This window comes from Aythya ferina (genome assembly GCF_964211825.1).
Source record: "Aythya ferina genome assembly, chromosome: 8".
Taxonomy (NCBI): Eukaryota; Metazoa; Chordata; class Aves; order Anseriformes; family Anatidae; genus Aythya; species Aythya ferina.
The window spans coordinates 20,323,050-20,346,818 of NC_140304.1; the positions used below are offsets into that span (position 1 = coordinate 20,323,050).

General features: G+C 38.2%; 1 long non-coding RNA gene across 1 annotated transcript in view; it reads left to right on the forward strand.

Annotated features, from left to right (window-relative positions):
• Positions 1–23,769, forward strand: part of LOC311440298 — a 169,868-nt gene that overhangs the window by 71,477 nt on the left and 74,622 nt on the right. Inside the window, exon 2 of the long non-coding RNA XR_014695319.1 lies at positions 8,884–8,988. This is a non-coding gene — a long non-coding RNA (uncharacterized lncRNA). The remainder of the gene's footprint in view (positions 1–8,883; positions 8,989–23,769) is intronic.

Below are 23,769 nucleotides of genomic sequence, written 5' to 3' on the forward strand. Positions count from 1 at the left end.
ACCAAGCTACTGTTTATGTAAGATCTCATGAGTGTGAATGAGATTTGCACTTCTAGCCCCAGAAATTTTTGGAAATGTGTTTTGTTTTCCAGCAGGCTTCTGAACACCTGGAAATGCTGGCATTGTGCTTTCTCTGCATAAATCACAAATGACTGGGACAGACTTTTCTTCACCTAAACCGATCCTTTTAAGCATTATTGCACCACATCAAAATCAAACATAATTCTTCCCCTTTGCTGGAGGATGAAGAACACTTTGTCTCTGGGGAGATCCATTTTTTCCTAACTTGTGCCCATCAAATGAGAAGGAGATAAAGAGAATTTCTAGGGCTAGTGCAAATAGAGACCAATTTTTGGATCTGTTCTGGTCAGGTAAAATTGCTTCTGCTGCTGCTGTTACCACTTCCATTCTTAATAACTGTTCTGTGACCTTCCCTCCCTATCAATCTATCCTGAATAGTTATTCTATTTGCAGCTTCTCTCCAGCTCCCTTCCCCCTTGAAAGACAGCTGTGCCATTTTTCAAGCACTGACACCACTTCCACTGCTTGGCTGAGCTTCCCAGAGGTGTCAGGGGCTGCTGAGCCCTTCCAGGGCAGCTCACTGGGCTGCTGTGCTTGGGATGTGTTCTCACGTCTGAAGACCTGTGTTGTGCCTGGGTGTTATTGGCAATGCTAGCAAGGGCTGCCACTACTCTGGATCAAATTCTCTTTTGGAAAATCTCTTTACATTGTTTACCTTAGCAGAATGTTAATCTTGTATTACCCTGAGAAAAAGAAAGATGTGACAGAGTATCTGAGGAGACAGTTTCAGTTTGGAAATGAATGGCAAGTACTTCCAATTGTATGTTACATTAGTATAAGATGATTCAATCTCTCACCTTTTCAAGCACTTGCTATTCTACACAGGGAATCTAGCTGAATATTAAAATTACTTTCAGCCACTTAAAAATGGTGAAGGATCTGAACCATATCCTTGGATCAGAAGACCCCTGAGCTCTGGAGCTGCTCCAACCTCAGATACCCAGATGCAAATGCTGCAGTCAGGCTTATATCTCTCACTCACTGCTGTCAAACATGTTCAGAGTTGCTCTTCTAAATGTCTTAATCCTTCATTTTTTGCTGATTTGTAAATGATGACCTGCTTTTTTGATAATATGCACTCAGTAGTTCCCTCTATTTGCACGTCTTAATGAATGTGGAAGGTTGCCTTCCTGCATGTCACAGGGACCTCAGTGTACTTCCATAGAAAACTTAACTTAGAGGGCAACTAAGAAAAATACCACAGGTATACTAAGATGACTAATTGTTATTTGGTTTGTAGTTACATGCTGACAATGATTAAACTAATTACAAGGCATACTGTGCTAAATTGCTAGCTCTTTGTATACTTATAGTGTAGCTGGGAGAACCAGAGACGTTCTGGTTTGAAGACTGTGTGTTAAAAAGATTCTGTTAAGATCACATGCAGAGTTGTCACATGCTTGTGCACACACACATGGACATGGCTACATGTATGTGTCATCTGTTTTTAAAGAGATCTGCATAAAAATTTCCTTCAGTCAGAGAATATTGTTATGCCCTGTTAAACAGTTGCTGTATATCAGTCAAGACTGTTTCTGTGTGAAGAAAAGTGATTAATATATATTTTTCCAGAGCATGTCCTTACAATCTCAAACTAAAGACTATACTGAACCTGAGAAATTCATTGGAAAAAGTAGACATGTTTCTTCCTACCAAGAAATAATATCACCCTTGCCACTCAGGTATATAGAAAGATAACTTTCATTACATCAAATAATATATCTTGCTTAGCACATATTTAATTTTCAAGTTGCTTCCAGTGGGCTAGACAGGAGAAAAGGTATTTCTTTGGCAATGTCCTTTTAGCTGCAATTTGATGCTAGAGGCAACTAGCCAGGAGCATTATTTTTATACTGGGGGTACCAGCAAGGGCCTTTTGTATCTCCCTTCTCTTCTGAGCCTGGCAAAAGTCATCAATAAAATCACATGGAGTGGAGTTGCATGGAGAAAATACCAGTCATTTAGTGAAAGCAAAGAGATTTTTTCACCATGATGGGAGAGAAAATTTGTTCCAAAATGAGTACTTAATTTTACCTATTACCTTTGTTTTTTCTGCAACAAAAAAATTACCTTTATGCATTTGTATGTGCTGAATATCTTATTTTTCTTCTTTTATGTGCTATAAAATGTTACATATGAGATTTTTTTTTTTTATGTCATGAGCATTTTCTGATGTTAAATATTTTTGTTTACTATATTTAATGATTATTGGGATATATTTAATATGCTCTTACTATCTCAAGTACATTAAAATCTGACCATTAATGCTAGCTAGAAGTGAAGCTCCATCATTGCTCAAATAACACTTAGAGAACCCTTTTAAAAACTAAAATAGGAAAAATTGTGTTCATCCATGGCTGTTTAGAGAAGTAGAGAGCATGTCTTTGAGCTTTTGGGCTCATTCCATATTAGACCCTAGTAATGTTGCAGGGAAGGGGATTACTCTCAAATTGAAGGCAATCAGCTGACTTGGGAAAAATTTTAAAGAATGTACACATTTATGCTGAGATCTGAGCATATTCTGTATTCCGTACAAGGAGTAGAAGACCCAAACTCCTGCATTAGGCTCTGTGCTAAGGACACAGGAACTAGTAAAAACACAGCTGTAGGAAGACAACCCAGTGTCCATGAGAATGAATACCACGTAACACTAGGAAATCAGGACTCTTGTTCTCTACCTAAAATGAAAAAAATATATAATCAGATATCTACTGCAAGATAAATTTGAATTCTAAGAATTTTCTCACAATTTTGAGATTTTTTTTCTAGTCCCATCTGGACTCAGGAAGTTAAGAAGAGGCCATGAAATGATAGAAGTGACAACACTTGAAAATTTAAATTTGGTTCACTTCAAGAAATATGGTGGTTTCTGTTTCATTTTAATTTCCTTCCCTTTCCCTTGTTCAGTCTATTTCAGATGGAGAAGAATGAAATTTATTAAAGCTCACATTATTCTTCTCTCACCCCCTGTATTCAGCATAAAGTCTGGCAAGTTCTCCTCTATGTTAGGTTAATTCTAAGAACAGAGCCTATGAACATGTGCCAGCCTTCATCACCACACTGAATCTCTGTTCTTCCTCTCACTGAGTGCAGTAAATTCAGTCTGATTTCTGTTTGTTAGACAAGTGCAATGTATGGGTATGAAAATTATCCCTTTTCAGCTGAACTCCAGATTGTGCATTCCCACAGAGTACTTAACAGCGTGGGAGGCCAGAAGCAACAAATGGTCAGACATTTACAAGCTGGTTCAAATCTTCAAAGTAAAAAAAAAGATAAAACAAAACAAAAAAACCCTCCATCACCACCACCAAAAAAACAAAAAACAAAAAACCAAACATTAACACCCCGATGTGTGCATACACACACACAATTTTTTTGCAAACATAATAAAAATATAATTTAATTTGAACCTTCATTATTTTCCTATTAGTCAAGTTATAACATATAACGTCTTAAGGAAAATTTAGAAAATTGAACATAACCATTGTCAGTATACAGAAATAAAAACTAGAACAAACTGGAGGAACAACTGAGAAATAGAGATCATCCTTGTGAAAATGCAAAGCAAAAAGCTTGTAAAGATGATTAACACAATTCTTAAAAGGTGAACATATCTAATTCCTCTTGAACCAATAAGCTACGTGTGTTTTGTGCACTTTGTACATTACAGTTACAGGAAGTCCACTGCAAGTGCTATGCCAGCTCCACAGAGAGTGCATGAAACAACACTGCCCCATGTACTGAGGTTCCATCAAGGGCAATTTGGCTGCAGGTCATGTCTTTTGTCTTTTCAACTCATCTCTGTGCTGTTGCTGAACACAACGAAAGAAAGAGGTTCAGCTGAAAGTGCAGTGTGGCAAATAGTAGCCATATGCTTCTGAGAAAGGGGCACTCAAGGTCAGCTTTGTGCAGAGTGCATACAACTACTCCAGTTTGCAAAGGGATATAAACAAAATAATAATTTCTCTCACTGACAAAGTATGGGCATAGTTGTATATGAAACTTGCCATGCTCTTTCTTAACTAATAGCATGGCCTCCATCTGTCAAGTGCTGCCAGTTAGCCTTCTCTTGAGGATTTCTCTTCTCCTTGGCTTTTTTCCAAAAGCATTGTCCTTATGGAAACACAGAGCAGATACCAACTTATGGCAGAGACATATTAAAAAAAAAAATTAATGGTAGATGCATCAGAAAACTGATAGGTTGGACACAATAACCAAGCTTCATCGTCCAGTTGCACCTGCATCTGTGTATACAAGAAAGGGGAATGCAAGTGGTGAGCGCTTATCTATCATTGTTTTTCACCGCTGACTTACTAATTTTGTTTTAATGGCATTTTCTCAACAGTATCACCAAAAACAGATCAGTTTTAGAATGGTAGATTCTGAACATCTGTGTTTTGCCAACAAAACCTGACCATTAGGGAACCACAATTTCTTTGTAGTTGCCGAGAAAAAAATGACAGCTCAAGCCAAGAATCAATTAAACAGAGGAGATTGTTCTATCTCCTTCTTTTATGGGAAAAGAACAGGTGTTTAATAATTTACATAAATTATGCAAAATCTAAAGCATTTACAGTAACCAAACACTTAGCAGGAGACATGAATGAAGAGGTAAGTTAGCTGATGATGTTTTATATTCAAGCCAGTGCCTCTTTAGCACTACTTCTGTAGTTATAGGTCTGTGAGGGTTTCTCTTATATGTCCTGTTTTCATGGATTCATAATTCAATCAAAAAAAATATAATCTGATTTGCATTTGGCAGACAAAGATCTTAAACTGAGAAAAGATTTTTATTTTTATTGTTTTTATTAGGTTAGGGGAAAAAGTCAGCTTAATTGTCTCTAAGTTATGAAAACAAAAATGGAATGTATTGGTTTCAGATACTATTTTATACTGCTACACCAGGCTGCACCAATGGGCTGAGGTCAACTGCATGAAGTTCAACAAGGCCAAGTGCCGGGTCCTGCACCTGGGGCGCAATAACCCCAAGCAGAGCTACAGGCTGGGAGAGGAATGGTTGGAGTGCTGCCAGGCAGAGAAGGACCTGGGAGTGATGGTGAATAGTCGGCTGAATATGAGCCAGCAGTGTGCTCAGGTGGCCAAGAAGGCCAATGGCATCCTGGCTTGTATCAGGAACAGTCTGAGCAGCAGGGCTAGGGAGGTGATTGTCCCCCTGTACTCGGCTCTGGTGAGGCCGCACCTCGAGTACTGTGTTCAGTTTTGGGCCCCTCGCTACGAGAAGGACATCGAGGTGCTTGAGCGGGTCCAGAGAAGGGCGATGAAGCTGGTGAGGGGCCTGGAGAACAAGTCCTACGAGGAGCGGCTGAGGGAGCTGGGCTTGTTCAGCCTGGAGAAGAGGAGGCTCAGGGGTGACCTTATCGCTCTCTATAGGTACCTCAAGGGAAGCTGTAGCGAGGTGGGGGCTGGCCTGTTCTCCCACGTGCCTGGTGACAGGACGAGGGGGAATGGGCTTAAGTTGAGCCAGGGGAGTTTTAGGTTAGATGTTAGGAAGAACTTCTTTACTGAAAGGGTTGTGAGGCATTGGAACAGGCTGCCCAGGGAAGTGGTGGAGTCACCATCCCTGGAAGTCTTCAAAAGACGTTTAGATGTAGAGCTTAGGGATATGGTTTAGTGGGGACTGCTAGCGTTAGGTCAGAGGTTGGACTCGATGATCTTGAGGTCTCTTCCAACCTAGAAATTCTGTGATTCTGTGATTCTGTGATCTCAAAACTATTATTATTATTATTATTATTATTTTTTAAGGGGAGACTTTACAAGCTGTTATTCTGAATAGTATATTAGTGCATTTGGGAAATTTGGAAAAATAAATGTAAAAATGACTGATTTCTTACCTCGTTGTAAGGATGTTTTATCTCTTGATACACTCTATTTCTTGAGCCAAACTTTCTTCAAGATGCCGGGCTTTGCTCTACCATTTACATAAGACAGCTCCCAGCTTCACAGTTTCATACATTTTACTGGATTCAGGTGAATGGCTCAAGTCTGTTATACAATATACATGAAATCCATTGTCTATCTTTCCACAAACCTTCCAGATTCTTAAAGACCTTGGCAGGTACATAAGAGAATGTACCACTATATACGTTAGATATAGCAATACATATAATTATATATAATATATTATATATATATATAATATATATTATTATATATATTATATTACATATATTATATAATAATTATATAATATATATAACAAATAATATAATATAATATAATATAATATAATATAATATAATATAATATAATATAATATATTGCTTATATGATTATATAAGCAATATAATCATATTATATTGCTTATATGATATTATATCATATCATATTGCTTATATGATTATATAAGCAATAGATTCACCTTAAAAGGAAAGATTGGTGGGTGAACAGGAAATGTTGACTCCTTTATTCACTATCTTTCCTAAGATCTATTGAAGTTACAGGGTTTGGAGGTACTGTTCCTCTCCCCATGCTAAACTTGCTGAATTGATAGAAGATGTGTTTTCCTCCTAGACTATGCCAAGTGATTTTCATGTGTTTGGGTTTATTCTTAACTAGTGGCATGCTTCCTTGTAGATGGATTTACCTAATGGTGTGAAAAATAATTGTTCCTATCAATGTCAGAACACTTCCTCCCACACTAGATTCCTCCAACAGGAAGGATCTGTAGCCCCTGCAGTTTATTCTACAAAACTCTGTTGTATCAAGGAAAAAAAGGGTCTCAGGTCAGTCAGTACCCTTACCAGTTTCAGTTAGTCAAACCCTTTCTAATCACATGAGAATTCTCGTTTATACAGATATAACATGTACATAAAATCCATGTCCATGTGTGGTTTTGCAAGCATATAAATGCAAACATATAAACGCATGAACTTCAGACCACACATTTGTGCTGCCAAAATTTCCACGAGTAAAAGATTTCATGAAATATTTTGCAAATTTATTTTACAAGTTAAAGAAAAACTAATTTTATATTTTATGGCAGCACTTTCAATCTTTCCTATTGGTTCCTAGGCCTTAATGTGAAATAAAACCAAGTGCAGTTTACAATTACCAAGAATATCACTATAAAACTCTCAAGAAATGATCACGCTCTGTTCTTTTCCTCCTGTTCTATTGCTCCCTTTATACCTTTTGTATAAATGTTCACACAACAAAGATGTAGAGATTAAATGAACCAGATGTTTATGTGCAAACTGTTCTACTTGAAGGTCAGAGAGCAAACCAGGCCAATCTAACATGAACATTGGTGTTGAATTGACTGGCTTTTATTTATTTATTTATTTATTTATTTATTTATTTATTTATTTATTTATTTTTAATCTATATTGTCATTTTTTTTTTTTTAACGGTTTTGTTGAACTGTGCTCAACCCACTCTTGCCAAAGGCTTACAAAGGCTTAACAAGCCAATAGGGAAGGCTGCCAGACCCATCAGATGACTGTCCAGTTCTGGCCATACTAGGTAGAATGAACGAAGGTCATTTATATTGATCTAAACAAACCTATTAGAACTTGTGATAATATTCATTAAGGAGGAGTGTTTCTCCTAAAATATGACAATTTTCTGGAGTATAATAGAGTGTATATGGAGCAAAGGGTCTGAGAAACACAGAGATTTTCTGCAGGTCCTAATGGCATTCTAATGGAGATTTCCTTGATTCCCTGGTAGCATATAGCTGACTTAGCAAATCCCTAATTGCAGGCCCTGAAGGCAAACTGTACTTTTCAGCTCTCTGTACTGGATATATATGTGCATATATAATTCAGTGATTCCCACAAGATTTTAAAAAAAGGGTAAGAATAAATGTCATCTGAATACCAAAGGCAATAAAGGAATAGCTCATTGGGTCCAGTGGCATTCAGTTCTTCCCATGCTCCCAGCCCTCTATGTCATATATTTAAGCAGAGCTGAACGTTAATTCTTACTGCATCCTGAAATGTATTGTGAAAATGTTGTGTTATTGCATAGGACTCAGTAGGCAACTGGGAAAATTATTTTGTTCATCTATAAAACTCCTGAGGCAAGGATATTTTCACTGTCTGGAACACCGTCATTATCCTTTTCTTATTCACTTTTCTGTAGTTTTCCCATTTAGCCATGTTTTTCTATGTTCTGTTCTATAAGCTCTCTCCTAGTTTTCCTCCTGTTTTCATGTTTGCTCCTTTTGTTTGTGCCACATAAAATCCCTGACAGTCTTTGGTCTCAACAGTCATATCTTCATGGATTCCAGTAAAATATTGCCCAGTCTCTTTTGCAGAATAAGGACAATAATTTTTCAAGGTTCTTATGTGCCTGTAGTGATTTCACTGGGGATTAAAGTTTAAATGCAGACATGTTAGGTCCCAATGTATATTTAGGGATTAAAATTTTTAAGTAAATATTTGCCAAATATTGCAAATGAGGAATATGGAAGAATAAAAGGAAGTTTTTTCTCTGCAATGAAGGCATGCATAGTTGTTTAGCTTGTCCCAAACATGGGTTTGTAAAAGCCTTTTTCAACAATATGCCATTGTAAAGTCCAGATACATCATTATGTAGATTTGTATTTTTAGAGACTTCTTTTTCATTTCCCCTTGCTGGGAAGGCCAGGTGCATTGGTTACAATGAGCCCACCAAGGCAGAGCTCAGAGGGAGCTGTAAAAAATGACATGTTAATCCATACTTCTTTGGGCATAAACTTGTCATGGTTTTAAAGCCTGTTATTTTGGGACATTCCAGACCTGAAAGTAAGTGAGTGCTGGAAATTAACTAATTAATTTTTTTTTTTTTTTTTTTTTCCAGAGGTATAAGGTGTCATTTGAAAAACAGTGGCTCATGAAACTATGGACTTTGAGGTCATGTGGAAAATTTTGTGCCTGACTAGGACACTCATGGTTCAAGACAGAGGTAAAATATCCAGAAGAAAAATATTAATATTACTCTTGGGTAGCAAAGGAAGATATAGTTTCGTAGAAAGATGAATTTTAGAGAAGTAGCAGCTGTCCAAAAGTATCCCCAAGACTGGAAAATTAGGTCTCATGAAGATGAGACCTAGCAGAGACTCATCTGATAACTGTGGGACACATTCCTAATATTAATGGCTTTAAAACTGAAAAGGAAGAAAGAGAAGTAGTTCAGTAGTTAGAAATCATCAGTCCTGGCATGGACAAAGGCCTGCAACATAATCCAGGAACATGTCTTCACCTTTTTGTCTCTCTGAGTCCTTTTTCTTTAACTTCCCTGCTGATCTAATTTTCCAGAGTATTTTGTTTCTTCATATGTATTTTGTTTCTTCTTGTTTTTATACATATTTTTATTCTTGTATAAAAATACACTGACAGCGTGGAAAGGGTACAGGGACATGCATTTTTAAGACTTACTCTGTCCTGCCTTTGGGCTTTTCGCTTAGTCTGCAAAAATATAGGAATGACTTTTCCAGGACAATTTGATATCATACTTGTCTATTCAGTAGAAAAGTTGGTGAAAAAGCAGTGTCTGAAGACTATTTAACATACTGTATAGTCTGAGGAAAAAAAAAAAGAAAATAGAGTATCTTAGCATGCATTTTCTCTTCTGTGTATGTTGCTACAATTTCTTAATATGACTGAAAACACTTTTTACCACAGCTCGAATAACGGTAATATAGACATGCAGTCTTTAGTGATCAGGACTGCTAAGCCTACAAACATTCATATGATTACCCATATTATGTGTACTGAGTGTTAAGTGTAATGGGTTTATTTTGGCTCAGGAATTAACTGTACTTCATTTAGTTGTTAATGGTTTAGCTTTATGTGCCTTCCTTACTGAGGGTATCTACCTTAAATAAACAGTGAACCTCTTGAACAGTTTCATCTGCTGATGTGCTGTGTACCTGCCAGTGGATAACAAGCAACTATCAAGCACTTACCTGAAAAAATGTGTAAAAAATGTCCTGCTGTTCTGAGCTCCTACAAAGCCACTTTGGCAAGTCTCTGTGGTTCATTTCTACAGGGGCGTATACACCATTTCCCTAGGTTTAGATAATTTTCAAGCCATTTCATGACAGGTATAAAGATTAAATGTGTCCTCAAAGGGACTATTTTTGGGTGAACAACTAAAGTTATGACAACTCAAGATCTTTGTTAGGTCTTACAGCTATCTAGGCTTTATGATAGTATACTGAGCAGTCAATTGTATTTTATTGCTTCACTTTATGAAACATAGTTTCTATGACGCACGTAAAACAGGAATATAGTATCTGATATAAGGACTATGTCTTTGAGAATACAGCAGTGGCCAGGAGCAGAAACAGAATAAAGTAAGAGTCAGAAAATCTGTCATAGACCAATTTACCATATAGATCACATCTGGATCTCTAATAACTATTTTATATTTAATAAAGTTTATTAATCAATTTGAACAATTCTATACAGTCTTCACATTTGTGTTACTATTTAGCTACTCTGTCTGTTTGGTGTTTCACTGAGCTGGTACACTATATGACCTCCCAAACATTTACCTGAAATCTGTTTCTATGCTCCTGAGGTACTGCTGGATTTCTTTATGTCTTTTTGTTTGCTTGCTTGCTTTTTCTTGCAATACAGTGTTTATGTTTGTGTGAACTTATGAAGACATTGCATAAATGTCTCCATTCATGACGGGCAACGAAGATGGTGAGGGGTCTGGAGAACAAGTCTTACAAGGAGTGGCTGAGGGAGCTGGAATTGTTCAGACTGGAGAAAAAGGAGGCTCAGGGGTGACCTTATTGCTCTCTATAGATACATTAAAGGAGGCTGTAGCAAGGTGGGGATTGCTCTATTTTCACATGTGCCTGGCGACAGGGCAAGGGGGAATGGGCTAAAGTTGCGCCAGGGGAGGTTTAGGTTGGATATTAGGAAAAACTTCTTTACCAAAAGGGTTGTTAGGCATTGTAATGGGCTGCCCAGGGAAATGGTTGAATCACCATCCCTGGAGGTCTTTAAAACATGTTTAGATGTAGAGCTTAGTGATATGGTCAGAGGTTGGACTAGGTGATCTTGGAGGTCTCTTCCAACCTAGACAATTCTGTGATTCTGTGATTGAAATAGGAATTTTCATCCCCTCAAAAATCACTACATTTTGTATGCATTCATAACATTCAATTATGATAAATATTTGTGGAGGAAAGTGGTTTTCAACAAAACCAGAGACTTATACAAGTCAAATTTATGCTTTTGCTCAGAAATAGTGATGTGTCTGTCTTTCTAAATGCTCATCTTCATTACTAGGGAACCCCCCCTTTCTAACAGTATTTACAGCATGTGAGAAAAGCATGCATTCATTTTTGTACAGCCACATTCTCCACATAGTCCGTACTGCTACTGTAAGACAGTCCAATCAAAACCTGTGAGACTTTGGAAGATCAAGGTTGCAATTTCTCAGCAGATATATAAGCAAGTGGAGGCGGCATGTGGGAACAAACAAGATTAGTCATCCAATCTACTCCTCCACACACAGCATTAGTAAATAGAGTTGTGTGAATAATTGATTTTTTTTCACTTTGCTGGCCAAGCTGTACATTTAAAACAAAACATTTTCCAAGATTTCTGTTTGAAATGAAAACAGAGAAAATGGTTTGAATGCAATATCTTGTTCAGTTTGCATTTTTAGTAATAAATAAATAAATAAATAAAATAATACTTTTTGAAACAACATAAATGTCTAACTAATCACTATTTTTAGATAAAATATGAACTGAATTTAACATAAAATTCTTAAATTGTTTGTGCTAAGATAAATCTCCATTATTTGATGAATAAAACCATTGATCAAATACTCCCTGCTCTAACATAAAATCTGAAATCTTCTGATTGCTTTTTTTCCTTTGGATACACACAGTGAAAAAGTTTTAATGAAGATGTTCGATATGGAGGAAACATAAACTTCATCATATTAACGTCCTATATTTTACTTTTAAAATTCACTGCTGTTGCTAGGCAGATGTAATTTGCCAGTAAGAAGCAGCTATTTTGATTCTAGTATTGAGAACTTGTTCTTTGACTTTGTGCACATAGTTCTTCACACCTATAGGATCACACCTTTCTTTGTGAAATTTGCTGTTTAAAATCTAAAAGGATGGTTAGAATCTAAAAGATGTACATAAAATGAGTAACCACTCTTCAAGCAAGTCTCATCAGACCAATTTCCCTATGAACTTTATGTAATTGTACATACAATATTGTATCTTTACTTTTTTTCCTAAATAAATATTTATATGAAATTTTATTTCAACTGGGAAGCTGGTGAGAGGAAGTGTTTGTGATTTCCCACTGTAGTACAGAAATAGAATATAGATGCAAAATATCAGCTGATGTACAATAATACTTTGAAAACATTGTTTCTTACAGCCAGGTGTCAAAACCATTTTGAATCACTTTATATATTCTACCTTTCATTTCAGATTGATTGTCAATGTTGCTAATATTTTTGCTTTTTTTGTTATTATTCTATGAGGCCTTAAAGGCACGTTAATCACGTTAAGTTAGATTCTGTCCAAATGGAAGACTGCCTCAAGAACTGAGTCTGAAGAATCTCACAGTGAGTTAGAACGGGATAAGGTTTGAGAAACTAAATTGGATACAGGATTTAAAATGCCACAGTAGATATATTTATTTATTTATTTATTTATTTTTTCCTGAAGTCTAATATATTTCTTTAACTTTAAGTTAAGTTTTACTTTAACTTTAAGTTAAGTTAAGTTCTTAAGTTTAAGAACTTTAAGTTTAGTTATAGCTAACAGAAATTATTATAGATAGCATTGTAGGTGATACAGTCCTGTTTTCACTCTTTTTAGTTTAGGAACAGTAAATAAATCCACTAAGATCTGTTTGTTCCCCCCCCCCCCCCCCCCCCAAAAGAAAGAAAAAAAAAAAAAAAGTTAAGGTATCACATAGTGCTCTCCACTTTGGTAATGAGTCTCACTACAACATTTCAGGGCTTTCTTTGGTTAAGGAACAACATTTAAAATAAAAACTGAAACCCAACCAATATTTTAATGTAGATATGCTTGTTTGAAATTTATTTTTATAAGACCTATTGCATTATTGCAAATATATCTCTGGAGTGTGGTCCTTTTATTTTCTGTAAGCCTACAGCACCTTATTTAAACTTAGTTACTGGGAAAAAAGAAAAAAAAAAAGTACTTTCAAAGGGCTTTCCATTGCTGTTAAGATATTTTTGTAAAATTTTGTAAAATCATAAAGAAATCCACTATTTCATCCAAATTAGGAAATATATTAATGAACAATATTTTTTCCTGGAATGTGATTTTGGTTTGTCTTTTTCAACAACACTTATACTACTGAAGAAGTATGTTGCCCATGAACATACATCACTACTCGAAAAAATACAGAGAACGGTGGTGCCACGATCCCATGGAACAGCTAGCAGGTCCACGGATTTGGTGCTCAGGGTAACCCATCCCACTGCTGTGGCATTTCTCCACAGACTACCCCTGGCATATGATCCCATGCACAGCAGGTGACAGGCTCCAGGTGACCTGGACAGGTGACCAGGACAACAATAATATAATGCATATTCCTTTAAAATCTGTAAGACTTTAAAAAGCATTCATGTTTCAAGTACAAAGAAAAAGGGGACATTAAAAGCCTATGTAATATGGAAATTGTGAGTCTATATGTTGTTTAAGCTGGTTGCAAAAATGAAGGAGGAGAGTTAGCATGGCAGAAAGAGGTAGATTTTAGCCTTTACAGGGCAGAATGTATACAGATTTATGCCAGACTGTAAGTGTAGATTTTATGCAGAAATAGTACAGTTAAAGCAACCTTACCATTGAAGAATAAACCATAGTAAAATCAGAAAATAAATAATTCATTTCAGAAAGAAAATCTACCTTTTCAATGTGCTCACAAGTGATCTTGTGCTAACAGTACAGTGTGGATGGCCATCTTTCCTATGTAAGTTCTTGTAACTCATTAAAACATGGAGAAACATAGTCACCAAGGGAGTTTAAGGAGACCAGATCTGGGAAGCATTGAGAACTTGCCCTTTAGGATGCTGGGTGCTATGATTTCATCACTTTAGCCTTCTTTATTAGCGAGTAGTTACATGATTAAATCACTAACTTACAGAAAACAATTTAAAAATTGAGTTAAATTCAACATGGTGATTTGAAAGCTTGGCCTATCTGACATGGAGCAGGAAATATTTCTTAGAATTACTAAAGCTGACTGCTTGAGGTAAATCTTAGGTGTATTTTGTAATATTTTCCAACATCCTTATTTAAAATAGAATATGCAAGGTAAGAAGCTGGATTTCTGTCTTTCATCCATCTTTTTAGAGACCTCATAAGAAACAAATAAAGAAACAATTAGCTGTTTTCTCATTATAGTGTTGTGCTACCATTATAATAGTTATGGTCGACAAGGCACTTCCATTATTGGTTTCTATTTTCAGCTGCCACTAACTATCTGAAACAATTATTCTTTTAGCTGAAATTTCTCATGCTTGTTCTTAATCCCAGAGGTGAATTGTTCTGTAAAGTTTATAAAATTACTTTTGGCTTTTTTTCTGAAATATCTAAGCATGAAAAATTGGTATGTTTCACCAGTTATTGTATTTGTTATTTATATCATAAGTTCTTCTGGACAGGGATTTGGTTTTATGTTTAGTGTATTTTATTGCAATAAAATCCAGACTGCAGTTATGGTACTGTATAAATAAAACCTAGCTTAATTTTTCAAATGCTTTCTTTAATGATTCAGTAAGTCACGCATATTTCTGTTTTAAACTTTAGGGGATATGGATTTTGAAAATATTAGATGGTTTGTTTACAAAATTCTATGTTATATGCAATTAAGAGTAATGGCCTGGGTTCTCAGCTCAAAAGTGCAAAAATGAAACTCAGTGTGGAAGAATAGTTTCCTTACACTAGGCACTTGTCATATTTATTCTCCCTGGATGAATGAGACTGCTGTCATGTATTCAGCTACCTGCCACTGCAGGTGGTAACGGTGGATTATGAACTTATTAATAACGGTGGATTATGAACTGGTGTTAATGAACTTCTTTGCTAGCTGTGCTGTTGGAGCTCCAACTGCTATGAGCTCGCCTAAAATATATTTGAACTTCCCTGTATTTATAGCAGCTGAAAATCTGGTCTTGTGTGTGTCTATCAGTCCTCACTCAGAAATCTCATGCATTCTTCTATTCCTTTCCATTCAGTGCTGGGCCAGTTTTTGCAGTCAGAACTCTCCATGTTCCTGAAGCAGTTCACTTCTCCAGCCATAGTTTTACCTGTACATTATTGCTCACTTTATTCCTCTACAGATAAACTTTCTACGAATCATCTTCAACACCATGGCTTTTCCATCATTCTTAACTTTTTATTCTGTTTCTTTTTGACTTTGAGAAATGGAACTTGAGATTTTCCAAGCTACTCCCTTCCCCATCCTTAATTCATTGTCTTTCCTAACGAACTTGTTTTACTAACATCTTCATTGATGCTCCTTCTTTTTTCTCTCAGTTCTTACAGTTTAAGTCTCTGTTAATACTAAGAGATTTTTAGGGAGTAATCTAATTCTTGTGATGTCTTGAAACATTTTCTGCTTAATGTAAGTATGGCCAGAAGAAACAAGTATTCTATCTGTTTCTATTTCAAGATAAGATCTATTTCTTTTCTAGAGATCTTGCCACTTGCTGAGGCGATCGGATCTGGGGCAGATGCGTTCTGCAGTGGAGAGGAGGATCGGACAGGCAGGGCTAATTTTTCTGGCACCGAGCCCGCTCGAGGGAGCTGCCAGGACCTAGCAGCCCTCGCAAGGGAGGTGAACGAGGCGAGAAGGAGGCGTAGGCAGAGCCAGCAGCGCCCCCTCCCCGGCCGTTCATAAGCTGCCCCTAGGGAGCGTGAACAACCAGGAGTGCAGCGACCAGGATGGGCAAACAGGGAGTGGTGCGTCAGAAGGCAGTGGCACAGCAGTTCGTGCAGGCAGGGTGAGCAGGAAGGGCAGAGCGCTCCCCCCAGCCCATACGAACACCTTCTCTAACGGTTGTCTACTGCTAGTTCAGCTGCAATGGTGTCCACCAGGCACAGTGTGCTCTCCGTGAAAACACCCAGACCGACTGCCCGCTCAAAAAAGTGGCGGTTCAGGTCTCCAGGTGCAGAGGTTGCCTGAGCCGGTTGCTACCACCTGTGGGGGGCAGAGAGACTGTGTGCTTGAGGTGTGAGCAGGTAGGGCCCTATTTGTCGGCCTGACCCTACCCGTAGGGAAGTCTGCTGCCTCCCTGGGGCCAGGGTCAGGGACATTGCCAGAAAGCTTCCCAGCCTGGTTCGCCCCTCTGACTAATATCCTCTTTTAATAGTCCAGGCTGGCAGTGATGACATTGAAGAGAGAAGCCTGAAGACCATCAAACGGGACTTTAGGGGACTGGGACGGTTAGTGGATGGAGTGGGAGTACAGGTGGTGTTTTCGTCCATCCCTATGGTGGCAGGGAGGGGTACAGAGAGGACACGGAAAGCCCATCTGATAAACACGTGGCTCAGGGGCTGGTGGCAACATAGAAATTTTTTTTTTTGACCATGAGATGCTTTACTCAGCACTCGGCCTGATAGCTGCAGACAGGTCCCTATCTCTAAGGGGAAAACGGATCCTGGGCTAGGAGCTGGCAGGGCTCATTGAGAGGGCTTCAAACTAGGTAAGAAGGGGGACAGGGCTGAAACAAGGCTTGTTAGAGCTGTGCCAGGGGGAACAATGGCAAGACTGGGAGAGAAGGCAATGGCCCAACTGAAGTGCATCTACACTAATGCATGCAGCATGGGTAACAAACAGGAGGAGCTGGAAGACATCGTGAGGCAGGCAGGCTACGACTTGGTTGCCATCACGAAAACGTGGTGGGACCACTCTCATGACTGGAGTACTGCAATGTCTGGCTATAGGCTCTTCAGAAGGGACAGGCAGCATGGAAGGGGTGGTAGTGTGGCTCTCTATCAGAGAGAGTTTTGATGTCACAGAACTTGAGGCTGGGAATGATAAGGTTGAGTCCCTATGAGTTAGGATCAGCGGGAAGGCCAACAAGGGAAGCATCCTGGTGGCGGCCTGTTATAGACCGCAGAACCAGGATGAGGAGACTGATGACGAGTTCTACAGGCAGCTGACAAAAGCGAGGAAGAAGACCGGCCTGGCTGAACAGGGAATTGTGGCTTGAGCTTAGCAGGAAAAAGAGGGTTTACAATCTTTGGAAAAGAGGGCGGGCCACTCGGGCGGACTATAAGGATGTTGTGAGGCAGTGCAGGGGCAAAATTAGAAAGGCCAAAGCTCATCTGGAGCTCAATCTGGTGACTGCCGTCAAAGACAACAAAAAATGTTTTTACGAATACATTAATACAAAATGGAGGACTAAGGAGAATCTCCAGCCTTTACTGGATGCGGGGGGAAACTTAGTTACAAAAGAGGAGGAAAAGGTGGAGGTGCTCAATGCCTTCTTTGCCTCAGTCTTTAGCGGCAAAACCAGTTGCTCTCTGGATACCCAGTACCCTGAACTGGTGGAAGGGGATGGGGAGCAGAATGTGGCCCTCACTATCCATGAGGGAATGGTTGGCAACCTGCTATGGCACTTGGATGTACGCAAGTTGATGGGGCCAGATGGGATCCACCCGAGGATACTGAGAGAACTGGCAGAGGAGCTGGCCAAGCCACTTACCATCATTTATCAACAGTCCTGGCTATCGGGGGAGGTCCCAGTTGACTGGCTGCTAGCAAACGTGACACCCATCTACAAGAAGGGCCGGAGGGCAGACCCAGAAAACTATAGGCCTGTCAGTTTGACCTCAGTGCCAGGGAAACTCATGGAGCAGATTATCTTGAGTGTCATCACACGACGCTTAAAGGGCAAGCAGGCGATTACGCCCAGTTAGCATGGGTTTATGAAAGGCAGGTCCTGCTTGATGAACCTGATCTCCTTCTATGAGAAAATGACATGCTTGGTGAATGAGGGAAAGGCCGTGGATGTGGTCTACCTTGACTTCAGCAAGGCTTTTGACACCATTTCTCACAGCATTCTCCTCAAGAAACTGTCTGCTCATGGCTTGGACTGGCATATGCTTCATTGGGTTAAAAACTGGCTGAATAGCAGGGCCCAAAGAGTCGTGGTGAATGGAGTCAAATCCAGCTGGAGGCCGGTCACTAGTGGTGTTCCGCAGGGCTCGGTACTGAGGCCAGTCCTCTTTAATATCTTTATCGATGATCTGCATGAGGGGATCGAGTGCACCCTCAGTAAGTTCACAGATGACACCGAGTTAGGTGTGTGTATTGATCTGCTCGAGGGTAGGAAGGCTCTGCAGGAGGATCTGGATAGGCTGGACCGATGGGCTGAGGTCAACTGTATGAAGTTCAACAAGGCCAAGTGCCAGGTCCTGCACCTGGGGTGCAATAACAAAAGCAGAGCTACAGGCTGGGAAATGAGTGGTTGGAAGGCTGCCAGGCAGAGAAGGACCTGGGAGTGATGGTGGATAGTCAGCTGAATATGAGCCAGCAGTGTGCTCAGGTGGCCAAGAAGGCCAACAGCATCCTGGCTTGCATAAGAAGCAGCGTGGCCAGCAGGTCTAGGGAAGTGATTGTCCCCCTGTACTTGGCTCTGGTGAGACCGCACCTTGAGTACTGTGTTCAGTTTTGGGCCCCTCGCTACAAGAAGGACATGGAGGTGCTTGAAAGAGTCCAGAGAAGGGCGATGAAGCTGGTGAGGGGTCTGGAGAACAAGTCCTACGAGGAGTGGCTGCGGGAGCTGGGTTTGTTCAGCCTGGAGAAGAGGAGGCTCGTGGGCGACCTTATCGCTCTTTATAAGTACATTAAAGGAGGCTGTAGTGAGGTGGGGGTTGGTCTATTCTCCCACGTGCCTGGCAACAGGACGAGGGGGAACGGTCTAAAGTTGTTCCAGGGGTGATTTAGGTAGGATATTAGGAAGAACTTCTTTACTGAGAGGGTTGTGAGGCATTGAAATGGGCTGCCCAGGGAAGTGGTGGAGTCAGCATCCCTGGAGGTCTTTAAAAGACGTTTAGATGTTGAACTCAGCGATATGGCTTAGTGGAGTACTTGTTAGTGTTAGGTCAGAGGTTGGACTCGATGATCTTGAGGTCTCTTCCAACGTAGATAATTCTGTGATTCTGCAATTCTGTGATCTATCATTAGTCTCCTAAAAATTACATGCTTTTTCCCTCTAAATGGAAAGTCAAAATCTGCATTTGGAAAGGTAGACTATGTTTCTCCATCGAGTACATCTATATATTGAAGGCCTTTACTTTTTATTTGCTCTAATTCTCTTTTTCTATGGATCCACAATCACTTGATCTACATCTATGTATGATCCTGTACTGACTTTTTAAATCACTAGCCAGTTTCAAGCACTTAAAAAAAAAAAAGTGAATAAAAAAGTAAAATCCTTACAACTTCTATGAAAGCAAATAGACTAAGAGGAGTTAAAATTGGTGTAGTGTTTCTGTGAGTGGAAAGGTTGCAGCATGGTCCCACAGTGAAAGATACACATAGAAGTATGTTAATGTCTACTCTGCAGGAAAAGCTTCAAAGTGACTACTCCTTTTGACATCATTGTCAATCAGATTCAGATTCATAGTCAAAAGATTCAGATATTAGTAAACATTGAGTCCCATTCCCATAGATCTTTTATGAGTTTATCAAATGTATTTGAAACTTTTAATGATAAGTTTGGTGCCTTCTTGCAAGTTTTGCAGTAACTGAATTAGTATGGGTGCAACTGGAGTTGGATAATAGTATGTATTGGGACAGATGTGGATTCCAATCTAGGACTAAAGTCAAAAGCTACCAGCTCCAGATGACATCAGGAAAAAGTAGGAGTATGGAAGTCACTAAGAAGTTCATCACATGGGACTGTTATACTGCATGTGACTTGAATGCTTTGAATGCAACAAAATGTTAAAAAGAGCTCAGCATTAGGTGTGGATGTGCATGTAAGTTTCCCTGGGAGAGTATTCTTCATAACATGAGATTGCTTGGCAGCCAATTACTTTAATGTCTATAATGTTTGTTTTCATGCAAAACACCTGCTAATAACACAGTAAAAGTATCACTCTCAAGGACACTGTTGTATTGAATGTGTGTAGAATATACGTATATTTATGAGGTGTAGACCCCTTTTCATGTGATAGTGTTCCACAAGGGCTATATTCATCTTTATTCACTCTGCAGACTAATTCAGTAACATTTTTACGACATTATGGCTTCTTTAGATGAACCAGCAGTAGAAATTTTTAAGACACAGATTTTTAAAGGCACACACATTTGAGGTTACAACAACCATTATAAAATCTTTATTTTTTTTAATTTTATTTATTTTTTAATAAATAATTACTTTTTGAATGCATTTAATGTTATGTTGTCAGGCTGCATTGCTGGTGAATACCATGTTTGCTAATATCCTTTATTATAGTAGCATAGATCAAACTTCTCAGGGCTTGCCAATGTAAGGAAAAGTACAGCGTGGTCAGTGTGGAACAGTTATTCATCCAAGGCTATTCTTCTTTATGTTTTTGTGTGGATTTTAGAAGCCAATTTCCCTAATCCACCAAAAGGCACCTTTGCTGTGGAATAATAAGGTCCAAGTAAGGAGTTATTGCTATTACATTCTAAATTTATACTGTGGTCATTTGGTATTAACTTCTCCACTATCCTTATGTATGCAAGTCCTATATAAGAACGTGATAGTGGTAACATGTCTCTTTTTTATAAATAACTGTGAAACTGTGATTTGGAAATATGAATTTAAATTTAAAATATTTGGAAGTATGTTTCAAAAGTACAGATAAATAGATGTTAAATACTGTGCTTTAAAATTACCACTTCTAAAATATAAGTGGTGATTCACCATTGATATTATAAGAAAGTGAATATTACCTCAGATAAGCAAAGAGGAAAAAAAAAAAACACACTTCCTTTTAAAGTGCTCTGTCAGAAAGTGTCAGAAAGCATCATTGTTTGTGTAGCAGGATTTTTGAAATAAATTTCCACATGGCGTATGCAGTTTAGGTTCTTGTTTCTGCTTTATGACTTTTTTTCTTTCATTCCCCTTCACCTACATTGCTGCCCTTCCTTCCACCAATCATTTGCTATGACTAAGATTTTAATAGCAGGAGAACTATGACTGCACTGTCTTCTGATTACCTGAAACTGAGATCATAGCTAGTAGTACCTAATAAATTCCCTGTTGTTGCTAGTCTTGTGTGGCCACATGGCTGCTTAGAACATCTTAAAGAAAATACATAAAGGATAAAAAAGCACAGACCTTTTCAGCAACGTTCACTAGAAGGAAGGCCTTTAGCTACTCACTGTTTTCCAAGTCAGCAAAGCTAAGAGCTGTTTGGCTTCCTGTTCTTGAAGAAGATGCCCAGAACAGGGAGGGAGCATGTTGGAGGCAATGGGAATCAAAACAATGGTCTGAAGCAGATCTAGGGGTTTGGATGATGAAGGATGAATGAAGTTGGAGAAAGCAAAGGGTAGAAGGACAAAATGGGACATTAACACTTAACTAAACTAAACTACAACTTATATGGGATTTTCTATTATATGGACTTTCAGAATGGAAGGACTTTTTTCAAAGACATATAAGCAGTGTTTTAGTGATGTATAAATTTAAAAACCTAATTAAATGTTTATAGCATAATTTCATGTGGGCATACTGTGATGTTTGGCATCTGGGATGTTCAGATGCTTGGCAGACAGGTATAAAGACATGCCTACACCAAACTTCTTCTAAACATGTTAGCAGTAGATTCTGAACAGAATGTTGCACACAGATGTTTGCGTGGGTCTTCAAATACTAACCAAAAAGTTCCCACTGGACATGCTGAGACAGGAATTACTACAACTTTTTTTCCTCCTTGGTAGTATTCTAATTGTTTTCAGACATTTTCACATTACTACATTATGTTCTCATTGTGTTTTCATATGTTGAATGTATATTTCCATATGCTATGTATGTTTTGGTGAGTATGATGAACATTAAACTTCTTTTATGAACACGCTTTCATGAGGTAGAGACCATTAATAACTAATATTGTAACTCAATCCTAATACCACCTAAAATGTAACAAGGCAAAAAGCCCTTTCTCTGGTGTGCACTCTCTCAAGTTAGTCTAAATTTGTGCATGTTTTTATGTATATGGAAGTAAGATGGGACTCCTTGTTTCTGTTTAGTCTGGATTAAACAAACTTCCTGCATCATATTTTGTAAATACTATGAAGATCATTACATCATTCACGGGTAAACAACTGGATATGTGTGTATCTACACTGCATTTTGCATGTACTGCAATTATTACGGAAATATTTTAGTACAAAATAGAACAGATTAAGAAAGATTTTTCATTAAAATCTCGAGTGGGAATTTAGACATAGTTATGTTGTGTCTGATCAGTGACATATAACCATATCATTTTACTACAGACTAAATTTTGAAGTGAAGAAAAATCAGAGCTATTGTTAATTTATGATGGGAATGTGAAGTCAGCAGATCTATACTGATAGACTGCACACTGATAAGCAGAATAGCTACTTTTCATCCATAAATAAAGAGAGAAAAGCATTGTTATACTCCAAAATCAAAAAAACTATTACTATGGATAAAACCTTTACTCCATTCTGTGTAGGGTAACAAATACAATTGAATTAATTTTCAGTCCTCTTTAGAAGTGACAAGCAATACATACATTCTTCATTTTTAAAACAATCTTCTTGCAAATAACTGAATAAGTTAGTCTTGATCCATGACATGCAGTCTTTTATTAAAAGTGTTTGAGGTAGGTAAAGGAACTATAACTGCACAATGAAAAATCTGTTATACTTTGAGACTATGTTTTCTAGCTAAAAAATGTACTAGATGAGATTACCTTACTATAGCCTTAAAAAAAATTAAAAAAAAAAAATGTTAGAACTGATTTCCTAAAACACACAGCAGAAAAGTGATCTAGTCCATCTCCTCCCAGTAACCTCATCCAAAGAGCTTGACTCCACAGTCAAAACTTGGCAAGAGGTGGACAGGACCACATACAATAGAAAACTACACAAAAGCATCATGACATTTATTGTACTTAAAAGAATACATAACCTCTGTCTGAATTCCATTGAAAGGGAACAAGTATTCTCTGCAATAATATGAATGAAGTTTCCCAAACATAAGGGTATAAAGGGAGGCAAGTGAAGCCAACAAAACATCCCATGAAAAAGTTACTCTAATACTTCAGCCCCTTCTTCCATTTATACTCTAATTTTACAAGAAGAGTAGATGCCAATAGATGTAGGAGTGAACAAAGTCATTCATTAAATGTATTGAAATCATCATAGAATGGCTTGTGTTCAAAAGGACTATAAAGATCTTCAAGTTCCAACCCCCTTGTCATGGGCTGGGATGCCATCCACTAGATCAGGATCTCTTGTGTTCACATAAGAATGGCATACTTTGTCCAGTAAAAGAAATCAAACATAATTAGGAAAATTGTAGTGTAAAGATAGTTATTGCACCTCTGTTTACAGAACTGTCTGAAGGTTAAAAAAAAGTTATACTTTGTTATAAAACTTTTTAAAGGTACCTAAAGCTTTTTATGTCATATAAACATTATATATGCAGCTAGCTCAAAGTTTTCCTTACCATCAACAAAGCATAACATTGAGAGTGAGTTAGTTG